The 12059-nt window shown below is 30.6% G+C and overlaps 1 long non-coding RNA gene across 1 annotated transcript; it reads right to left on the reverse strand.

The window, feature by feature from the left end:
• Nucleotides 1-444: 444 nt before the first annotated feature.
• On the reverse strand, nt 445-11661 carry LOC131144831 (uncharacterized). Its single transcript, XR_009133917.1, has 5 exons — nt 11520-11661; nt 4904-4987; nt 4689-4819; nt 1628-1764; nt 445-660 (listed from the first exon to the last, which is right to left on the reverse strand). It is a non-coding gene; the product is annotated as an uncharacterized LOC131144831 (long non-coding RNA).
• Nucleotides 11662-12059: the final 398 nt, after the last annotated feature.

Consider the following 12059-nt stretch of genomic DNA (forward strand, 5'->3'; position numbering starts at 1 on the left):
TGAAAACAAAATGCAAATTTTAATAAAAATATCATGTTTGTTACAAGCTCGAATTTTATATTATAACTAACAAAGGACCCATGATATGCAATAGGGACAAATTAACATGTGCGATTATAAGAAACGAATAAACACATTGAAAAAGTTCAAATAATGGATGAATAAATTAAGAATAACGGTTATAATGATTTGACTTGTGATTCTGAATTTTAATTGTAAATATTTGAGAGGAATCAATATAGATTAATAAGGTAAAGTAATGAAATTTTGATCACTTAAAATTTAACATTTTGATGAAGAATATAATCAGTTGCAAATTTTGAATGGGTATACTCAAAAGAGACGCATAAACTTTGTTAAAAATAATTTCATTCTCAAATTGGGTATGGATGGATTTCAAATTGGGGCATAGGGGCATTATGGTAAATATAAAGATAATATTACGAAAACAAATTTATATACCAGAGCATTATGGTAAAATTCATATCAATAGAATTTCGGTTCCATTGCATATAACAAAGGAATGGAATTGGCACTCAGCATTCCATCCCTAACTTTGATTCCATGATTAAACCAAACACATTCAATACCTTTCCTATAAGGTTTCCATTCACAAGTTGCTTCCATTCCCCTCACAATTCCATTTCGCAATCAAACATGCTGTTAGAAAAGATAGGAAAGTTAGAGAGTTGTAAATTTGTAATTGATTTTACACAATTTCACCCAAAACTGATAATCGTAAACTGTTAGCTTAATTAATACTCAGAACTAGGGCCAACTCTTCACAATATGAGATCTTAGATAAATAATTTAATTAGAAGCCCTTAATATTTTTGTTTAATTTTTATTTTTATTTAAAATTAATTTTTCTAACTTTTTAAGATACAAAATCACTAATTAAAGTTTTATATTCAACATGTATTTCATTTACTTGATAATGAGAAAATCAATGTATGAAAAAAGAGCATCATAAATAATGTTAACATTATTACATTAAAAAAAAATTATAGGCCCCAAATTTACTTGAAAAAGAAAAAAATTATATTATATTTTCTTTACATTTTAAAATACAATTTTATTTATTTGGTAGTGAGAAAGTCAATGTATGGAAAAAGAGCATCATAAATAATGTTAAAATTATTACATTGAAAAAAAATTGGAGACCTCAAAATTTTTGGTACTCTAGGAAAGCACCTCAACTGCCTTAAGATCAGGCCAACCCTACTCATAATCAAACTAACCAGTTCGGTCTAATTTATTATTAGTTTTCTGAACGTGGGCGGCTGGGTGCATGTCTTCTCCTTTATAAAACCCCTACCCATCCCTTTTCCCATGTTGCCCATACTACCCAAATAAATGCATAATATTTACAAATTTTTATAAAACCCCTACCCATCCCTTTTTCCATGTTGCCCATACTACCCAAATAAATGCATAATATTTACAAATTGGTTTAAAGTTCGATTTTTTATGGTTCGATTTTTTGGTGTGGTTTTCTTGTAAAACTGAAACTGAAACCAATTTTGGGAATCAAAATTATAAGATGAGGACCACCATAAGAACTGTGTCTAGACATCATGGTAACTGCAGCAAAACCAAAACTAAACCTAATAATATGAATCCTTACCAAATAATATTTGCTGGGGTGTCCCCTACGAGTGATGTGTTATACTTAAACCACCCAGGTGTAGCAATAAGTGAGCAAAGTTGGGCTAAGTTGTTGCCCAGGTACGATGTCAAATATGCGAGGGTTCCTGCATCATTCTAGACACGGACAAGTAAACACGTTAGTTCAGAAAATTAGGATTAGATTAATAACTTGGAATATAGAGACACTTACAAGTAAAAGCATGAAAATTATGGATACAATGATTAGAAGAAGAATTAATATAATTTGTCTTCAAGAAACTAAGTGGGTGGGGAAGAAAGCTAGAGAAATCGATAAATCAGGATTTAAACTTTGGTACACTGGAAAAGAAAAACATAAGAATGGAGTAGACATTATTATTTACAAAAACTTAAAAAATAACGTTGTGGATATAACTAAAGTAAGGAATAAAATTATAATAATCAAGATGGTATTAGGACAAGAGATAATAAATATCATTAGTGTTTATACTTCTCAAGTTGGCTTAACAGAAAATCTTAAAAAGACAATTTTGGGAAGATATGAATGGTATTATACAAGACATATCAGGGACTGACAAAATATTTATAGAAGGAGATCTGAATGGACATGTTGAAACAGATAATAAAAATTATGAGAGGATACATAGAAGATATGGATATGGAGACAAAAATGAGTCTGGGAGATGATTTTAAACTTTGTTATGTCATATGATTTTAGCATAATGAATACTTACTTTAAGAAATGAGAAAAACACTTAATAACCTTTAAAAGTGGACAAAATAGAAGTCAAATAGATTTTTTTCTAATTAGGAGGGTAGATCGTTTATCATGCAAGGAATGTAAAGTTATTCCAGGTGAAAGCCTAACCACACAACATAGAGTCTTAGTATTAGATATATGTGTTAAAAAATGGAAGAAAAAGGAAAAAATAAACCAGTGGAGGAGAACTAGATGGTGGAACCTAAAAGAAGAAAATATAATAAAATTTAAAGATCAAATGATTAAAGATGGGGATTGGATCATGGAGGATGGGATAAATACAAAAACTCTTTGGAATAAATTAGTTAGCTCTATTAAAAATATAGCAAAAGATATTTTAGGTGAATCAAGAGGAAAATTCTCGAATAATAAAAAGAGTTGGGGGTGGGATAAATATGTACAAAAAATCATAAAGACAAAAAAAATTTGGTATAAACGTGACAAAAATGTAGAAACAGAAATAACTTTGAAAAATATAAGGAAACAAGAAAAGATACAAAAAGAGTCATTAGTGAAACTAAATATAGATTATTTAATAATTTGTATGATAGATTATGTACAAAAGAAGGGAAAAGAGATATATTTAAACTTGCTAAAACTAAAGGAAGAGCAAGGACTTAGGAAATGTAAAATATATAAAAAGTGAGGATGAAATTGTCTTGGTTAAGGACGAAAATATTAAAGAAAGATGGCGAAACTACTTTAGAAAGTTGTTTAACGAAAACCAAATAGAAGGCTTAAACTTAGAATTGTCAAATGAGGAAAAAAACTAAAAATATAAGATTTATTCGCAAAATTAAAGTTAACGAAATTAAGTTTGCACTAAAAAAGATGAAAAATATGAAAGCTATGGAACCAAATAACATCTCAATTGAAGTTTAAAAATGCTTGGGTGATAACAGAATTATATAATTAACTAATTTATTTAATGCAATTGTAAAAACTAAGAAAATGTCAGATGAATGGAGAAAAAACACTTTAATACCTATATACAAAAATAAAGAAGATATTCAAAATTGTAATAACTATCGTGGAATTAAACTTTAAGTCATACGATGAAACTATGGGAAAGAGTAGTTAAACAAAGATTAACATTAGAAACGAAGATCTCAGAAAATCAATTTGCTTTTATATCTAGGAGATCTACCACAGAAACTATTTATCTTTTAAGAAGATTAATGGAAAAGTTTAGGAAAAATAAGAGAGACTTGCATATGATATTTATTGACCTTGAGAAAACATATAATATGATACCTAAGAAAATTCTATGGTGGGTTTTAGAAAAAAGTTGTAGGTATACCAATGTCATTAAGGATATGTACGATGGAGTAATAACTAATGTAAGGACTATAGATAAAGAAATTAGAGAATTTCCAATTACCATAGGTATACATCAAGGATCTGCTTTGAGTCCTTATCTTTTTGCTTTGGTGATGGACCAATTGACTAAAAGTATTCAAAAGAAAGTTCCATGGTGTATGTTGTTTGTAGATGATACTGTATTAATTGACGAAACTAAGTACGGAATAAAGGTTGAGTTAGAATTATAGAGAGAAGCTTTGAAATCTAAAGGCTTTAAGATAAGTAAAAATAAAACAGAATATATGAAATGTAATTTTAGTAATGATAGGAGACATATTGGAGACAAAGTTAAACTTGATGATAAAAAAATAAATAACACTTGTAGATTTCGATACCTTGGGCTTATTATGCAAGTTGAAGGAGAAATTGAAGATGATGTAACGCATAGAGTTAAAACAGGTTGGGTAAAACGGAGAAGTGCTTCAAGTGTGCTATGTGATCATAGAATATCCTTAAAATTGAAAGAGAAGTTTTATAGGACAGCTATAAAACCAGCTCTGCTATATGGATCGAAAGGTTGAGCGACGAAAAAACATAATATCCAAAAAGTAAAAATTACCGAGATAAGAATGCTTAGATGGATGAGTGGCATAACATTGAAAGATAAATTAAGGAATGAACATATTCGTGATAAGTTAAGTGTAACTCCTAAAAAAGATAAGATAAGAGAGGGACGACTCAGATGGTATGGATACTTGCAACGTATGCCACATAGTGCACTTGTGAAGAAAAGTGATTTAGTTACTGCAGGAAGTAGTAGAAGGAGTAGGAGTAGACCTAAAATAACTTGGGAGGAAATAGTAAGTAAAGATTTAATATTTTGAATTTATCAAAAGAAATGGTTTATGATCGCATAAATTAGCGAAAAATAATTCATACATCCGACTCCAGTTAGTGAGACTAAGGTTTGGTTTTGTTGTTATTATTGTATATTTACCTAAAGCAAAAAGCATTGATTCATTTTCAAGGCATCAAGATCATCTGCAATCCATCATTCTTTTAACTCTTCATCTCGAACTGAACACACATGCAGACGGCACATCCAATCCGTTAAAGGCTCCAGCAAGCCTACATATCCATTTCAACAAAATTCAAAATGATGTTTAATTTAAATGATACATCAGAACAAATTTTTAAGTTACAATTGCTTACTTGTAGAATTCGTGCTCCTCCAGCATAAGTCGCTGCAGATGACTTTTTTTTTAAAACTCCTCCAGTATGAGCGACTACAAATGACTTTTAAAATTTAAAAAAAAAAAAAAAAGGTGAGGAATGCCCACTAAACTTTAAACCAATCAAAAATTTAAATTTTAACTAAGAATAATCTATTAAATTTTTGAATTAACAAAGGATAATCTAAAAAAATAATTATCAGCACATGACAATTGGACCGAATTTATAAGTTCTATCAAAATAGAACATCAGCAATGATACAATAGCCATTATTCATCCATTAGTCACACATAATCCATGATTCCAATCAATAGGTCTTAAAAACAATTACCTCTCCTATTTCACCAGTTTGTTGCCATTTATTTTCACAATGTATAAACTCTTAACGCATACTAAGATTGGGTTATCTTGAAGAATTTTCAGAAGTTGCATGGATCATAGGTGAGCAGGTATCTTGAACTAAGGGGATAATTGAATGCCAAATACTCTTAAAAAATCAGTAGTAAAAACCATCTCTCCCTAAAAATGTAATCTCCAATTTAATAAGATTTATTTTTATAATAATTAAGGACAAATATTAGCAACTAAATTACATATTCAGAATAATTCATATATTAACATATATTCTTATAGTAATGGGCATCAGTTTGGATTTCACTCAAGCAACAAACCACAGAAAGTTTCTTTTATTTACCACAAATTATTTTTTTTAGAACATAAGAGCATATATTTAACCAAAGATGGAAGTAAAACATCAGGAAGAACTCAAAATGAATAAAAAAAAAAAAAAAAACAGACGTTGAAATCCTTTGGCACTGTAGCCACCACATATAACAACAAGAAAATCACAAATCTTGGATCCACATTAAATGGGGTTTTCTCAAACAATTAACAAGAGTGCATTTCTTGTTTTGCACTCACGATAAATGGCATAGCAATTTTATGATATTAGCGGTGTGTGTAACCCCCAAAGAGGGCAGCAAGGTAAGCTCATCATTCCAGCTAGAAAAGAGGCTTGGACAGTATATAGAGATATTCACCTTTTTATATACTTCTTTAGTAAGAGCACAACTAAAAATATGATGATTTCTATTCTCAAAACAACGACGATAAACAGGCAGGAGAAGGATTGGATTTTTCCCCAAGCAAGCAACCTCTTCAAAGTGGAAAGTCACCTAAAGTTGCAAGCCAACTACTGAAAAGAGTGTATTAAGAATATTGAATTAAACCGTGTGGCATTATGCTAATTCATGAATCCGGAAAATGGAATCTTCCATGTCCTGATTTGGAATAAAATTCAGAGACAGCATAAATCAAAAACTCTCCAGTATCATGATACCATCCTAAGCAAATTCCAGCACCCATTGGTTATTATGGCAGTGATGCAAAGATTGTAACATTTAAAGGAAAGCCAAGATACTGGGAGAGCAAAACCAAAATGATGCAGCAAAGGGCTCATTGGATGTCAAGTCCTAAGTGATTTTTTTCATTTCCAATGGTATGTTTCGCATCCACTAAATTGTCATTGTTAAATTATATTATTAAAATTTAATTTAATTAATTATAACAACAATAAAAGCAAGTCTTAAGTCCCACTTGGTGGGGCCAATTTTTTCCGATGATTTGAGGTCTTTTAACTCTTTACTATCTTTGTATCTCATTCAACGTCATTTAGTAGATCACTCATGGTGCAATATTTGGCCTACGTGCTAAAACCATCTAATGGAGAACCACCAATGAAGAATATTAGATGTTCATTTATATCTAGGTATTCATATTTCAGATTGGGAAAACTCTTGTTATTTTAGTAGTTTAGTCAATTTAGGTTTATTTTGTGTATTAGGTACTTTGGGGCTGTCTTGTAATTTCTTGCTTTATTGGAGGAAGTATAGTAAATTTAGGTTTTTTGGCATATCAAGTACTTTGGTATTATTTCATAATTTCTTGCTTTACTAGGAGTTCTATGTGACTCTGTTTTAGTTAGTAGTGGGTATAAGTGCTAGACATGTAAGTTATTGTACAGTTACTATTTGAACTAAATTGCAATTTCCCTCTTTGACTCTCTATCTCCCGTAGGTTCTTCTTCTTGTCCTTCTTCCTTTTCTCTCAATTCTCTCTCCATATCTAAATTTTGTCACTTGTCCTGCATCAAATTGGCATCAAAGCAAACCACCATCCCCACGCAACCATTCAGAGTTCAAACATTGCATAAATTTCAAGCACTTCTCACCTGCAACTTTTCGTTCTACATATTCTCCAAAGGTGATGAAGATGCAATGCAATTCGTGCCTCCTCTTGATTTGCCAACATGTTTAACTTTGTTCCCACACATGGAGCTAAAGCTATTACACCATTACAAAACTCAAGGTAAAGTTTTCTCTAACAAGGAAAGTTTGATGGAGAACCACCAAAGGAGAATTTTAGATGTTCATATTGTATCTAGGTTTTTTGGTTGGTATAAAATATGGTAAAATTGTAAAAAAATAGAAAAACTTGAAAAGTATAAAGAAACAAGAAAAATACAAAAAGGACTATTAGCAAAGCTAAACATAGAGCTTATAATACTTTATATACTAAACTAGATACAATAGAAGGAAGAAAAAACATTTATAAACTTGTTAGAGTTAAATAAAGAAAATGCAAAGATTTAGGAGATGTAAAATGTATAAAGGACGAGAATGATAATGTCTTAATTAGAAAAAAAGACATAAAAGAGAGGTGGCGGAGATACTTTGATAAGTTGTTCAATGAAACCAAAATGAAAGATTGAACTTTGAAGTAACAACTGAGGAGAAGGCTAAAAATAGCAGATTTATTCGCAGAATTAGAGTCCTTGAAATTAAGATGGCATTAAAAAAATGAATAGAGGGAAATCTAAAAGACCAGATAAAAAAACAATTGTAGTTTGGAAATGTTTAGGTGATAAAGTAATTATTTGGTTAAATAATCTATTACACTATTATAAAAACTAAGAAAATGTAAGAAGAATGGATGAAAAGTACGTCAGTAACTTTGTACAAAAGCAAAGGCTATATTCAAAACTGTAATAACTTTGTGGAATAAAGATTATGAGTCATACGATGAAATTATGGGAAAGAGTAATTGAACATTAAATATGATAAGAAACAAAGATTTCAAAAAATCAATTTGGTTTTATGCCTAAAGATCAACAAAAGAAGTTATTTATATTTTAAGAAGTTTAATGGAAAAGTTTAGGGAAAAGAAGAGGGACTTGCATATGATTTTTATTGACCTAGAGAAAGCTTATGATAGAATACCTAGGAAAGTTCTTCAGTGGGTCTTAGAAAAGACGGAAGTTTGTAATAGATATACGGAGATCATTAAGGATATGTACGATAGAGTAGTGTCTAGCATTAGGATTGTAGGAGGAGAATCTAGATATTTTCCAATCACAATAAGTGTACATCAAGGTTCTACTTTGAGCGCTTATCTTTTTGCTTCAGTAATTAATGAGATAACTAAGAACATCCAAAATGAGATCCCTTGGTATATGTTGTTTCAAGATGATATCATGTTAATTGATGATGGTAGGAGCGTGTGGAATCTAAGCTAGAACTTTGAGAGCTACATTAGAATCTAAAGGGCTTAGGATAAGTACGAATAAGACACAATATATGAAATGTAATTTCAATAATGTAAGGAATAGCAATAGAGAGAAGATTAAACTTGATAATCAAGAAATTAAAAGCACGAATAGATATAGATATCTTGGATCTATTATGCAAACTAAAGGGAAAATTGAAAAAGACGTAGTACATAGAATTAAAACAAGTTGAATAAAATGGAGAATTGCATCGAGTGTATTGTATAATCATAGAACACCCTTAGCTATGCTTTATGGTTCAAAATGTTGGGCAACTAAGAAACAACATATACAAAAAATAAAAATTATTGAAATGTGAATGTTAAGGTGAATGAGTGGTTACATTAAAAGATGAAGTAAGAAATGAGCATAAACATAATAATTTAGGCATAAGTCCGATTGAAAACAAGATAAGAGAGGCAGTTTAAATGGTTTGGGCATTTGAAACACAGGCCAAGTAGAGCACCTGCGAGAAGAAGTGAGTTAGTTATTATGTTTGATGTGAAAAGGGGTAGGAGCGGGCCTAAAATAATTTGGAATGATGTAGTGAGGAAAAATTTAACAGCTCTTAATCTAACAAAGGAAAACGGTGAATTGGCAAAAAAGGGTTCATGTAGCTGACTCCGCTTAGTAGAACTTAAGGCTTGTTGCTGTAATTATATTGTATCTAGGTTTTTATATTTAGAAATTTGGAATGTAATGAGGAAAGATTTAACAGCTCTTAATATGATAGAGGAAAACACTTTTAATAGTGTGAATTGGCGAAAAAGAATTCATGTAGTTGACTCCGCTTAGTGGGACATAAAGCTTCTTGTTGTTGTTGTTGTTGTAATAAGTTATTTAGTTTGCCTAAGAGGAAAAAAAATAAAAGAAAATAAAAAATAAAAGAAAATGCTTTTGATAGGGTGAATTGGTCAAAAAGGATTCATGTAACTAACTTCGCTTAATGGGACTTAAGGCTTCTTCTTCTTATTGTTGTAATAGGTTTATATAGTTTGAGTCTTCATCTTCTTTTTAAGGAAAATGCTTTTGATAGGGTGAATTGGAGAAAAAGGATTCATGCAACTAACTCTGCTCAGTAGGATTTAAGGCTTTTTGTTGTTGTTGTTATGACTCTTCTTAGTGGGACTTAAGGCTTGTAGTTGTTATTGTTGTAATAGGTTTATAAGGCTTCTTGTTGTTGTTGTTGTGACTCCACTTAGTGGGACTTAAGGCTTGTGGCTTGTTGTTGTTGTTGTTGTAATAAGTTTATAAGGCCCGTTGATTTTGTTGTTGTGACTCTGCTTAGAAGGACTTAAGGCTTGTTACTGTTATTGTTGTTGTTTGTTTATTTTCTTCTGCTTCTGCTTCTTTTGCTTCTGCTGCTGCTTCCGCTTAGTGGGACTTAAGGCTTGTTGCTGCTTTTCTCCTTCCCCTTCACCTTCGCCTTCTCCCTCGCCGTCTCCCTCTCCCTCATCGTTCTCTGTCTAGCCTACCGTGAATATGTTTATTCTTTAAATTATCTTTCATGTCATTCATCCAACTAAACATTCTCATTTTGAATTTTTTTTTATTTTTTCAATATATTTCTCTATTATCCAATATTTTGATCTATATAGCATAACTAATTTTCTAGCTATCTTTGTAAACTTTCTTTTTAATTTTAAGGATTTTCTAATCACACAACACACCCAAAGCACTTGTCCTTTTACCATACTTACTTTAATTCTATGTACTATATTCTTCAATCAGTTCTTAAGTTGCATAATAACCTCAATCAAAATCACTAGTTCTATTAATTATTGATCATCATGGTTGATCTTTTTCCCTATATTCCTCCCAACATGACTAAAATACAACATAAGATTTGAGAACTTCTCTCTATATTCTAACTTCAGTTCTACTCCACACCCAGTTTCATCAATCAATATAAGAATGTTTCTACATATTTAAACCCTACTTGCTTGAATCAAGAAAAAAAAAGAAACTTAAATAAAAATCCAATTAATGTGTTTTCTCTATGTATTAAATACTATTAAAAAATTGTCCATTAATTTAATATGTATTTTTATCTTTTTCTTACTTTCTTGGATAATTAAAATAAAAAAGTAATATTTTCTTTTCTTTTCTTTTTCCTATTATTCTCAAATTTCAGACAGGGCCGCAAAAAACATTACAATGATTTTATCAAAAATAAAATAAAATATTAGAATGCACATATGATTTTAACCCATATAGTCTTATATCCTGAACAATCGAGATGAGAGAAACCAGAACCAAACATAGCGAACACAAATTCCATACATAATTCAGGGGCTAAGAAGCTAAAAATTCAATTAAGTATCTAGAAATAAACCCCAAAAAAAAAGGTTATGCAACCGAGCATCCAAGAGGAGAGCAAAGGAAGCGCATTAACTTCCGCTCCTACCTGGTCTGCACCCGCGGAGGATATAACGGAGAGTAGTCGCGATGCCAAACAAGATAGCCCAGTAACAAAACGCAGAGTATATCTTTACCAACCATACCCAAAAAAAAAATAAAATAAAATAAATTAAAAATTAAAAATTAAAAAAGACCAAATAGACATATCGATTCACAGGCAAATGTTTTGAAACTTCATTCGGAAGCAATTTTAGGTCTGAATTTCAGTTTGTGAGAAAGAAGCTTGATATAATTTTAGGTTAAACTAAATTGAATTCACATAAATTAGAGATGTGAAGTTTAAACTTCCAAAATGCAGTATAACTGTATAAGAGAAGAGCCACTGAACTTACCGGCATCCACTTTATAAAATAAAATAAAAATTAAAAATTAAAAAAGACCAAATCGACTTATCGATTCACAGGCAAATGTTTTGAAACTTCATTCGGAAGCAATTTTAGGTCTGAATTTCAGTTTGTGGGAAAAAAGCTTGATATAATTTTAGGTTAAACTAAATTGAATTCACGTAAATTAGAGATGTGAAGTTTAAACTTCCAAAATGCAGTTTAAGAGAAGAGCCACTGAACTTACCGGCATCCACATGGCAGCGGAGGAAGAGGGAAACCGATCCCCGCAAACGCCGTCAACAGCTGCCGAGGATGCGCCTCCGACCGGTGCAAGGTAGAGATTTGTTGCGCGGCTAGATCAATTCAATGAAACGCACTCTGATGTAGCGAGGGATATATATGGTAGCAGTTGAAAAACCCATGCCGTTAGATCCACTCTCTATTAATCTCAGCCCTACATTTGTTTTTTCCCGCAGGATAAATTACACAACTAGCTCTTTATGTTATTTGCTAAATTACTATTTATGGAAGGTGGGAACACGAGTTGGATTGATTTGATATATGTATGTTAAGAAATATATAATATATTAATTTTAAATTTAAAAAAAATATGAAAATTAAATTAAACTTTTTTCAAAAATAACACGTATATGCTCTTCTTCCATTAATATCTTAATACGAGTGAATTAAGTAATAATTATTTATTATTTATTTTATTTTTTAAAAATTTATTAAAAAATTATTTGACATTTAAAAAATAACACCTATACCTATTTATCCTTTT

This window comes from Malania oleifera, chromosome 12 (assembly GCF_029873635.1).
Source record: "Malania oleifera isolate guangnan ecotype guangnan chromosome 12, ASM2987363v1, whole genome shotgun sequence".
Lineage (NCBI taxonomy): Eukaryota > Viridiplantae > Streptophyta > Magnoliopsida > Santalales > Ximeniaceae > Malania > Malania oleifera.